Source organism: Macaca nemestrina, chromosome 4, assembly GCF_043159975.1.
Source record: "Macaca nemestrina isolate mMacNem1 chromosome 4, mMacNem.hap1, whole genome shotgun sequence".
Taxonomy (NCBI): Eukaryota; Metazoa; Chordata; class Mammalia; order Primates; family Cercopithecidae; genus Macaca; species Macaca nemestrina.
In genome coordinates, this window is record NC_092128.1 from 62722277 (window position 1) to 62734956 (window position 12680).

Genomic DNA, 12680 nt, shown 5'->3' on the forward strand with positions numbered 1-12680 from the left:
TTCCATTACAGGTGTATATCACATTTTGTCTGTCCATTTACACCAAAGGATACTTTGGCTGGTTCCACATTTTAGCTACTGTGAATAATGCTGCTGTGAACATGGTGTATAAATATCTTTTCGAGACCCTATTTTAAAATTTCTTTAGTTATAAATCCAGAAGTGAATTACTGGATCATATGGTAATGTTATTTTTAGTGTTTTGAAGAACTCCTATACTGCTTTTTACAATGGCTCCACTATTTTACATTTTACACAGTGTTCTAATATCTCCACTTCCTCTGGAAAACTTGTTATTGTCTTTTTTTATAGTTATCATCCTAATGGGTGTGAGGTGATGTTTCATTGTTATTTTATTTGAACTTCCTAATGATTAGTGATGCTGAGCATATTTCCATGTGCTTATTTGCCATTTGTAAGCCTTATTTGGAGGAGAAATTTCTATTCAACTTTTTTGCCCATTTTGAATCATGTTTTTTGTTGTTGTTGTTGTTGAGTTTATGCTTTCTGTCTATATATTCAGGATAGCAATCTCTTAGCATTTATATGATTTACAAATGTTCTATCACATTCTGTGGGTTGTCTTTTTACTCTGTTGCTATTGTCTTGCTAAAAAAATAAATTTTATTGTATATACTTAAGGTGTACAGATTTGTCTCGCATACTATATTTTTATAAAAATCCAATTTGTCTGTTTTTACTTTGGTCGTCTATGCTTTTAGTGTTAGATGATCCAATAAACCATTGCCATATCTAATGTCATAAAGGTTTTGCCTTATGTTATCTTCTGAGAGTTTTATAGTTTTACGTCCTATATTTAGCTCTTCGATGTATTTTGAGGTAATTTTTGCATATGGTGTTAGGTAAGGGTTCAACTTTATTCTTTCTCATGTGCATATCCAATTTTACCATTATCATTTGTTGGAAAGACTGACTCTCCTTTCCCACTGAATGGTCTTGATACCTTTGTCAAAATCATTTGACAGCAGATGTGAGGGTCTCTTTCTGGGCTCTCTATTGCATTCCATTGGTGTATATGTCTACCTTTATGCTCTTATCACGCTGTTTGATTACTGTAACTTTGCAGTAGGTTTTCAAAATCAAGATGTATGCATTCTCCAGCCTGTTCTTTTTCAAGATTATTACAGATATTCAGGGTCCTTCGAGATTCCATATATATTTTAAGATAGAATTTTCTATAGCTGCAAAAAGCATATTTAGAATTTGATTTTTTACAGGGATGCATTGAATGTATAGATTTCTTTGAGTCATATTTGCATTGTAACAATATAAAGTCTTTTAATCCATGAACATGAGATGTTTCCATTTATTTATAACTTCTTTAATTTCTTTTCAAAGTATTTTATTCTTTTTAATGCTATTATAAATAGAATTATTTTTATCATTTCTTTTTCAAATTAGTCATTGTTAATGTGTATAAACACAATTGATTTTCTTGTGTTGATTTTGTATCCTACTACTTAGCTGAATTCATTTATTAGTTCCAATAGCTTTTTTCTTTTTTTTTTTTTTGGTAGAATCTTTAGGGTATTCTACATATAAGAATAGAGATAATTTGTCTTTTTTCTCTCCTATATGTCTTTTATTTCTTTTTTTTTTTTGCCTAGTTGCTCTGCTAGAACTTCCAGTACTATATTGAAAATGAGAGATGAAAGCATGCACTGTTGCTTTGGTCCCAATACAGCAGAAAAGCTTTTAGTCTTTCACTATTAACATTTGCTGTGGGTTGCTTATATATAGCTTTTATTATGTTAAAGTAGATTCCTTTTATTTCTATGTTATTTAGTGTGTTTATTGTGAAAATCTGTTGAATTTTGACAAATGTTTTTTCTATGTCAACTGAGATGACTATTTGGGATTTTTTTCCCTTCATTCTCTTAATGTGGTATACTACATTAATTTATTCTTATATGTTAAAGCATCCTTTTATTCCATGAATTAATCCCACTTGGTCATGATATATAATCCTTTTTTGTATGCTGCTGAATTCAATTTACTAAACTTTGTGGAAGATTTCTGCATTAAAGTTCATAAGAAACACTGACCTGGAGTTTTCATTTTTTGTATCTTTTCCTATGGTATCAAGATAATGTTGGCCTCATAAAATGAACTACAAAGAGTTCTTTCTTCTCCAAGTTTTTGGGAAAAGTTTGAGAAGAAGTGGTATTGATTCTTCTTTAAATGTTTGATATAATTCACCAGTGAACCCATCAGGTCTAGATCTTTGGGTATTTATGTCACAAAATTACATTTTTATACATTGTGTACCCCAAACCATAAACTAATAATTTTTAAATATATTAATCTCAAATCATATAGAAAACAAAACGTAGAGTTATGAACCAAGTTGCAGTAATACTTGCTTTTAGACAAATAATTGTTTTTTTTCAATGTACCTGTCCAAAATCATGCAGAAAACAAAAAGAGTCGTTATCAACCATTGTTATAATCACACTGGCTTTTGTAATTGCTCACATATTTATCTTTACTGATATTTTATTTTTTCATATGGCTTTGAGTTACCAACTAAAGTTGTTTCATTTCATCCCGCAGGACTCCCTTGACTATTTCTTGCTGAAAGTTCTATGGTAATGAAATCCCTCAGTTTTTTTTTTATCTGAGAAAGTCTTAATTTGTTCTTTGTTTTTGAAGGATAGTCTTTCTGGATATAGTATGAGTTTACAGTGTTTTTTTCTTTTAGCACTTTGAATACATTTGCCCTCATCAGTTTCTGATGGGAAATCTGCTGATAATCTATACTGATTGCCCCTTGTGTGTGATGAGGCACTTACCACTTGCTGCTTACAACATTTTGTCTTAGGCGTTCAAAAGATTGATGATAATGAGTCTTGGAGAGGGTCTCTTTGAGTTCATCTTATTCAGAGTTCCTTAAGCTTCTTGAAGGTTTATATTCATATCTTTAATCAAATTCAGCAAATTTTCACTCATTTCTTTAAATATTCTCTCTGTTTTTTTATCTCTTTCTTCTCCTTCTATGTTACTGGTTCACTTGATAGTGTCCCAAAAGTCCTGTAGACTCTGTTTACTTTTCTTTATTCTTTTTTTTAATTCTGTCCTGAGACTTAATAATTTCCATTGTTCTATCTTCAACTTTGATGATTTTTTCCTTCTGCTTGCTTAAATCTGCCTTTAAAGTCCCCTTTTTTATTTTTGGAGACAGAGTCTCCCTCTGTCACCCAGGCTGGAGTGCAGTGGTATGATCTCGGCTCACTGAAGCCTTTGCCTCCCAGGTTCCAGTGATTCTCATGCCGCATCCTCCTGAGTAGCTGGGATTACAGGTGCCCACAACCACACCCGGCTAAATTTTTGTATTTCTAGTAGAGACAGCGTTTCACCATGTTGGTCAGGCTGGTCTTGAACTCCTGACCTCAGGGATCCACCCGCCTCAGCCTCCCAAAGTGCTGGGATTACAGGTGTGGGCTACCAGGCCTGGCCTAAAAAGCCCTCTTGTACATTTTTCATTTCATCTGTTATTGTATTTTTCAGTTCCAGAATTCTTTTTAGGTTTTTCTATCTCTTTATTGATACTTTATTTTGTTCACACATAATTTTCTTGACGTTCTTCACAACTTACTTTAGTTCTTTCAGTATCTTTAAGTTATTTGTGTTAGTTTTTGTCTAGTAGATCTACCAACAGTTTTTTTTTTTTTTTTAGGGATAGTTTTGAATGATTCATTTTTTCCTTTTGAATGGGCCATACTTTCCTGCTTCTTTGTATGCCTGATGCGTTTTATTGTTGTTGAAAACTGAATGCTTGAATCAAGTAATGTGATAACTTTGGAAATCAGATTCTCCCTCTTCCCCTGGTTTTCCTGAGTTTTATTTTTGTTTCTTTCTTTATAGTTGTAGATTGTCTTTGTGGAAAAGATCAACCAGAGGTACGAACCTGAGGTATTAGTTCTTTTCTGAACCTGTGCATTTCCCTGGGTTTGAGACATCACTTTCTATATTTCTCTGTGTATACAATTGTTTTTGAATATTCTAGTATTTAATGTCTAATTTCCAAAAGAGGAAAACAGAAAAAATAAAGAGTAGAGAAGAAAAGAATGCCAGCTGCCCTCTAAATCTTTTGGAAGTCACTTCAATCAGTGGGGGATAGGCTTTCAGAAATGGGGGTGAATGCTACAACAATGACTAACCATCTCTTTGTCTAAACTTGTGTGATTGGAAACAGCAATGAATGATAAGAGCATAGATCACTAATATTTGGAACACAGGTTTTGTTTTGTTTTTCCCTCTGGCTTCCATAACACATGCACAGATGCATGCTGTGGGACTGAGGTTGGGTGGTAAGCAACTGCTACTGTGCTAGAACTCTAATTGACTGAAACGAATCGCAATTTGAAGTCCAAATTTACCTTTGAAAGTTGAAAGTCTTCAATAGACACCATAACTCACAAAAAAAGTTACATCAGCTAGACTCTGACAGTGCAATTGCTATTTAGATGATGAGACAGATTCTTGGTGCTTTTTATACTGCTATCTTCCCAGAATTCTCTTCTCCATTAATATTTCTATTTGATATATGTCCACAATACTGATTTCAGTACTGTGACTTCTGAGATTTCAGAAGTCATACAGAATGTTGTCTGACTTGCTTACAAATTAGTATTTCCAAACTATTCCTGGCCAGTTATGACTAAAAGATGTTTAAATATAATAGCCTTTTGGTAGCCTTTTAGAGAAGCTTAAATAGGTACTTAAGTATATTTGTACTACAATCAGCAGAAATCACCTACAGAATATTATTAATTCAATCATTTTTTTCATTTCCTATTAAATATTTACCAAATCAAGCTCAAGAAACATGAGAGACTGGTTTGAGTTTCTTTGAATCCTTTGGTCTCTAATGGGATCACATATTTTACAATATTTTTTTAAAAAAATAAATATAATGCAAACCTATTCATTATTTAGGAATTCATACTACAGAAGTTCATATTCACTTAAAATGGTTAACATGTGTAAGCAATCAAATATGTAAGTTTATGTGTAATTTAAAGGTACATATATACTTAAGTATATGTACATATAAACATATACAATACATATATTATATATGCATATGATAATTTAGAAGTCTATTCTTTCAGAAATCTTATCTATACTTAATGAATTTAAAGGATATTTATTGCATCTTTTTTCTAAATATTTTTATATTGTACTGTTTTATATTACAAAATTTACAAAATATGTAATATTACATTTTAATGAAAGATGACACGGATAGTATCATGCTTGATATATACAGATGCTCTCACTTATAATGGAGTTATGTCCTAATAAACCCATTGTAAAGCTGCAAAATCATATAAATTAACTATTATAAGTTGGGAACCAACTGTCATTTACTTTGGATAAGAAATTAAGTTACAATTTAATATTACACATTGTATCTTTGCCTGATAATTGCTTGTCATTCATTCATTAATCATAAACATCCTCTGATGTTGTTTGAGGTGATGGAAACTCAAACAAGATAGAATAAAAGAGATAGTATTGAAAACCCAATAAATATATTTAAGCATTTTAAAGCTTTATTCTAAGTTAATCATATGAATATAAATATCAGACCATTCTAAAACACATTTATTATAATAATTTTAAAATAACTTCAAATTTTATTGATATTGATAACCCTTTCAGATCATTCAGATTCATGGTTATTATCAATATCAAAAAATATGTATTAGAATGTACAGCTCTCAAGAAGATATATATTTTATACATGAACGGGGGAAATATCTATTCTCCATTGATTTGCTCTCCTTTCCTTCTGTTTTACTCATTTGCCCCTTATGTTTGGAATACCCTAAACTCCCTGTTATGAATTGAATTGTGTTCTCCCAAAATGCATACCTCAAAGACCCAACCTCCAGTACTTCAGAGTGTAAATGTATTTAAAGAAAAGGTCTTTAAAAGGTGATTAAGTTAAAATGCAGCCACATGATGACTCAACAAGAGGGCAGCCATCTGCAAGTCTGGAGGAGAGACCTCAGAAGAAATCAAACCTGCCAACACTTTGATCTTGGACTTCTAGCCTCCAGAAATGAAAAAACAAACAAACAAACAAAACAAAAAACACCTCAATTTTGTTGTTAATGCCACCTGCATTATTTTGTTGTGGCTTCCCTAACAAGCTTACACCCTTCATTTGCCCCATCTCATTATGTTCAAGTTTTGTTTGTTTTTTTGTTTTTTGGTTTTTTTTTGTTTGTTTTCTTTTTTGTTTGCTTTTTGAGAGAGAGTTTTGCTCTTGCTGCTCAGGTTAGAGTGCAATGGCACAATCTTGGCTCACTGCAACCTCCACCTCCACAGTTCAAGTGATTCTCTTGGCTCAGCCTCCAGAGTAACTGGGATTACAGGCACCTGCCACTATGGCTGGCTAATTTTGTATTTTTAGTAGAGATGGGGTTTCACCATGTTGGTCAGGCTGGTCTCGAACTCCTGACCTCAGGTGATCCACCCACCTCGGCGTCCCAGAGTGCTGAGATTACAGATGTGAGTCATCACGCCTGGCCTGTTCAAGTTTTATCTGTCTAGCAAGAGTCTGTGAAATGCTACATATTCCACAATATGCTATTTATTTCCTCCCACACCCATTTTGAGTAACCACTCCATCTTCTTAACTCACAGTGTACCTTGTCACTTTTATCTCTACTAGCAAACATAGCTCTTTGAAATCTAACAAAATGCTTAAAATACTTTCTTGATTCATCAATACACGCTAAATGAACAAATGGAGAGGTATGTGATGGGGGAGCATGAGTGGGTAATAGAATAAAAGGAAGGGTTCCTGATATATGAGACAGAATGATTGATAGAAGGTGAAGGTGCAGAATGATTTCAGGGTGGATAAAAGTATAATTGTAATTCCTGGCAAATGGCTCTCATTTTAGCAGGACAAAAATGGATATTGTTAATAAAGGTGGTAAGGGTAAGTCTAGGAGTTTGAAGGGAGATTTGAAGCGATACACGTTCTATAAACTAATACACAAAATTTTCAATTTGATATCTAGAAAAATATCAGCACCTCTGTACTTAGTAATAAAAGCAGGAATATCTATATAGTCCCTTGGTAGGGTCACAGCAAGCCAGATATTCAGAGCCTAAATCCAGGCTTCAAGAAAACCCAGGTCCATGGGCTTTGGTGTGGTTATGTGTTTGGACAGCTTTATGAGCCCTGAGTACTTAGGGACTAGAGAAAGGGAAGAAGCACACAGTTCATGAAAAGGATTAGAAAGTGAAAAAAAAAATTTTTTTTGAGGCAAGGTGTCCACTGGAGACTATATAAAAGGATATGATCTTAATTCGGCATTTCACTTTACTCTAGCAGCATCTGAATTTCAGGACTAAACAACTTAAGAGATGTGAAAGTTAAAAAGGACACGATTTAAACATCATTAGTATAGAGTCTTTTATAACTATCTTTTGCCTTTTTTCACAACATAGGGAGCTTTAGAAAAATAAATTAAAAAGGCAAATGAGACCCTCTGAACTCAACCCACAGAAAGGATTTAAATGTAGACCCTCTATAACAGCAAAGGTCAGTGTAAGCGTTGTGAAATGCAGGTGGGGCATGATCCGCTGTAAGGTGTATCAGAAGGCATAGAATATTACAAAGCATGTCTTAAAAAATTAAATTTTTGATTTTAAAACTGCTATGCTTATTTATTTATGTTTACACATGCTTCTTTTAGTGGGAAAAAGAGGTAGAATTAGAATACTGTTTCTCAAATCATGGTCTAAAGATTCTTGAGGTCCTCAAGCCTTCTTGAGTTTGTGAGGCTCTCTCTTTTCTAAATTCATATCAGTATGAGGCTGGACTTCGTTTCTTATACTACAAATATACAACGTATTATGACATGTGGCATACAGAAACAGATAGCATTCAGTTCTCATGTAATTTTTTTGTTTTGTTTTGGAAAATACTTTTTCACCAAAACATGAAAACAAATTAATAAGCATGTTTTAGATTCTATTTTTCAATTTGAAATATGGTAAATATCAATAATATAATTTACATAAACCAAAGTTCTTTAAGCTGCTCAATAATTGTTTTTATATTTATGGGATACATAAGATATTTTGCTACAGGCATACAATGTGCCATAACCACATCAAAGTAAATGGGTCATCCATTACCTCAAGCATTTATCCTTTGTTTGAGTTACAAACAATCCAATTATACTCTGTTAGTTTTTTGGTAGTTTTTTTTTTTTTTTTGGAAGGGTCTCACTTTGTTGCCCATGCTGGAGTGCAATGACATCATCTTACATCACTGCAGTCTCAGACTCTTGGGCTTAAGTGACCCTTCTACCTCAGCCCCCCGAAAGTAGCTGGAACTACAGGTGTGAGCCACCTTGTCCAGCTAATTTTTTCTTTTTTGTAGAGACAGGGTCTCACTGTGTTGACCAGGCTTATCTCAAACTCCTGAACTCAAGTGATCCTCTCACCTTGACCTCCCAAAGTACCGGGAGTATAGGTGTAAGCCACTGTGCCCAGCCGTCTTTTTGTTATTTTAAGATGTACAATAAAATATCATTGACCATAGTCACCCTGTTGTGCTATCAAATACTAGATCTTATTAATTTATCTAACTGTATTTTTGTACCCATTAATGATTCCTCCTTCCCCCATCCCCACCCACTACCATTCCCTTTAATATACTTTATTTTTAGAGCAGTTCCAGGTTCAGAGCAAAATTGAGCCAAAGATACAGCAACTCCCCATATACACACACATATAGCCTCTCACTTTATCAATATCACCAAACAAAGAATATATTTGTTATACTTGATAAACCTATACTGACACATCATTATCCTCTAAAGTCTATAGTTTACATTAGGGTTCACTCAGTGTTGTGCATTCTATGGGTTTTGACAAATGTAAAATGAAATGTATACACCCTCATAGTATCATACAGAGAAGTTTCACTACCTTAAAAATTCTCGGCATTCCACCTATTTATTCCCCTTCTCCCTAACCCTTGGCAATCCCTGATTTATTATCTCCACAATTTTGTCGTTTCCAGAGCGTCATAGAGTTGGGGAATTGTACAGTACAGCCTTCTCAGACTGGCTTCTGTCACTTAGAAATAGACATCTAAGTTTCCTCCATGTTTTTTCATGGCTTAATAGTTCATTTTACTGTTGGATAATACTCCATTGTCTGGATGTGCCACAGTTTACTAATATAATCACCTACACAAGGACATCTTGGTTGCAAGCTTTGGCAATTATGAATAAAGCTTTTATAAATATCTGTGTGCAAGTCTGTTTGCAGATACAGGTTTTTGGTTCACTTGAGTACACGCCCTTGCTTATGTCTTTGTGCCCTGAGAATAGTGTTGGTGTAAAACAGATCATTAAGAATTGTTTGTTAATTAAAACAAAATCTACACCAAACTAAGAAAGTACCTACAGAAGCTATCTAGAGAATATAAATTGGTGGCTGGTGAAAGGGCACTAAATTCAAAAGCTTATGGAGATACCCATGTTTTCTCGCTGTCAAGATACATATATGTAGATATATATATATATGTATTTATACATGTATAATATGTCTATTACCTATTGGACACATCTTTTTCACTATCAAGATACATACATACACACATGTATGTATGGATAGATGGATGTATACATATATATCTACATACACATATGTATGGATAGATGGATACATACATATATATCTAGTTATCCATACACATGGATATGTATGTATCTTGACAGTGAGAAAGACATGCAATATATATAGATAGATAGTGAGAAAGACATATGCAATAGGTAAATTGACAATTTAAATACTCAGGCCAGGTGCTGTGGCTCACGCCCGTAATCCCAGCACTTTGGGAGGCTGAGGCGGGTGGATCACAAGGTCAGGAGATCGAGGCCAATATGGTGAAACCTCGTCTCTGCTAAAAATACAAAAATTAGTTGGATATGGTGGCACGTGCCTGTAGTCCACCACAGGTACTTGGGAGGCTGAGGCAGTAGAATCGCTTGAACCCGGGAGGCGAATGTTGCAGTGAGCCGAGATCATGCCACTGCACTCTGACCTGGGTGAGACTCTGTCAAAAAACAACAACAACAACAAAAACAACAACAACAACAATAAAACAAAATTGTTAACTCACCTCTTTCTGTTTTTACCAAATAAAAATGTCACACAATCCTTTAAAATGTATGTACAGAAGACACCAAGTAACCATTGATTATATGCAGCATTGTATTTTTAATTAAAAAATACTGAAATGTGGGCCAGGCACCGTGGCTTACGCTTGTAATCCCAGCACTTTGAGAGGCCAAGGTGGGAGGATCACAAGGTCAGGAGTTCGAGACCAGCCTGGCGAACATGGTGAAACCCCATCTCTACTAAAAATACAAAAAATTACTTGGGTGTGGTGGTGCATGCCTATAATACCAGCCACTTGGGAGGCTGAGGCATGAGAATCACTTGAACCCAGAAGGCAGAGGTTGTGATGAGCAGAGATCACGCCATTGCACTCCAGCCTGGGTGACAGAGCAAGACTCCGTCTCAAAATAAATAAATAAAATAAAACATAAAAAAATAGATGTACATTTGCAAATCCATTTTTTATAAACAGATATGTTAAATTTCATATTTGTTTTAAGTTTTTTCATCACAATACTTATCTGTTAATGTCACAAAAGAAAAATAAAGGCTAAACAGCACTGCAAAAAGTCTAATACTGTTTTGCTAATATTTTATGGGGTTTTTGTTGTTATTTTTGCTTTTGCTGTTCTTTTGTCTTCTTTGCCCCAGAGAATCTAGCAGTCAACTTGACCTCACTTCATGGTTAATGAATCATCTGTTGTTAAATTTCAGACATAAAAGCACAGCCTCACTACCTTTTTAAAAAGCCTATAAATGGTTTCTCAAAAGAATTAAGAAAACCTTTAATACATCAAAACAATGAGATTATAGACATGAAACTACACTATCTGCAGCTTTTCAAAAACAGAGTCCTGATGGAAAATAGATTATGAATGCTCAAGAAATTATACTCCTCTGGGTGTATGTGTGAGGTATACTCCATGGAAAAAATTTATTGGAAGCTCTCTTATGAGAGAAATAAGATGATCGAAAAATAAATCCTCCAAGAAGTAACTACTTTTTATTATTTTTGATTAAAATTCATTCTTAAAAACAAAAGTCTTCAAAAGAAGTTTTCTCAATTATTTACCTCCTCTTATTCTGAATCTGCAATTTTGTGGCAATTTATTAGGTAAATTTTGTTTAATCAGAAAACCTACAAGTGATTCTTATATGTATTCAAGTATTCCCTTCCAGATATATGTGATCCATCTTGTAGCCTTTGTCAAAGTTTACTACTGGCCTGTAATAATAATAATCAGACTCTATATGGATATATATTTGCCAAGTCAAATATCAAGGCAAAAAAAACCAGTATTATTCAGAGCAACTGACCTGTGCATGCACATCAATTCTTAAAATGAAAATTAAAGAAACATTGTTATTTCTGTAGAGCTGTGCTGGAAGCAATTGATTCATATGTATAAAATATCAAATCTAAAAAGTGTTCCTCATTATATTTTGGTTCACAATTCATTAGTAATTAAATGGAATGAAGGAATGTATCAATACAGGAAAAGTTATGGCTCTGTATGTTTAGGTAATTCCTAAATTTATCCACGAGGCAAAACACTACTTATCTAAGTCTATGTATTGAAAGCAGTTACATTTTTTTCTTTCATAGGCAGTGGTTTTATCTGGAGAGGAAATATAATGGGCAATATTATATTATATTTTATTGTATTTTCTTTCACTGTAAATATTTCAAAGACATTGTTATTATTACTGTAGTATTTTACTATTTCTCTATTCCAGGAGATAACCAGATGTTTTTGTGTGTGGAGTTAAAAAATGAAATTTTTGAAGACAATTTTCTCATAAAAATCTTCTATCTTTCATAAAAGTGTAAACTCACTGAGAAGTTTGGACTTGATCACCGATGTTCAAAATGTATCTGGAGACTCCTGGGGATCCATGAGATCACTGTAGGGGTCTGCAAGGTCATAACAATTCCTTTTTAATAACTACAAATTATATCATTGTGTTGACAATAAACAGAAAGTGTGCTTGCATACTTTTGTACTCTAAAAGTTTCTTCTTTCATTTCCAATATGATAAATATCAATAAGATAGAATCTGTATAAACAAGAGTTCTTTGATATACTCAATGACATTTGAGAAAGTAATTTTTAAGTTTTACAACTGCAGCTTTAAGTAATCTAGAAGAGGAGGGATGAAACTGGAGTGCATTTGTGGGGCTGATCTGGGTCATGTTGAGATTGCTTAGCAACTCCTAGTTGGTAAGGTACTGCAACTTGGTAATGATGTAGCTGAATTGCCGCCTTCGTGAAAATAGGTGGACTTGAGCAATTACAATATATATACACCAGTGGCAATCATGATGTACTAAAGCATAGAAAGTTCCCTCTCTTTTACAGTTAACTTGTGTAATCATTTGTTTGTCCAATCTCTCTTTGGGGAAATCTTTCCTCTGAGTTGTCTAATTTTGGCATGAAGAAGATTCCAGGTGCCTGGCCCTCATTATAGAAGCAAGATACCTTTCCTTTTCATAC

The 12680-nt window shown here is 33.8% G+C and overlaps 1 long non-coding RNA gene across 2 annotated transcripts in view; it reads right to left on the minus strand.

Moving 5' to 3' along the window:
- The window catches only part of LOC105475410 (uncharacterized), a 60660-nt gene that overhangs the window by 19791 nt on the left and 28189 nt on the right, over window positions 1-12680 (minus strand). The window contains exons 4-5 of one of the 2 annotated variants that reach the window (XR_983327.2): window positions 12023-12100; window positions 10007-10120 (exon numbers count right to left, since the gene is read on the minus strand). This is a non-coding gene — a long non-coding RNA (uncharacterized lncRNA). Of the gene's footprint in view, window positions 1-10006; window positions 10121-12022; window positions 12101-12680 lie in introns of those variants that run through there. The other variant, XR_011621650.1, reaches the window with a different exon arrangement.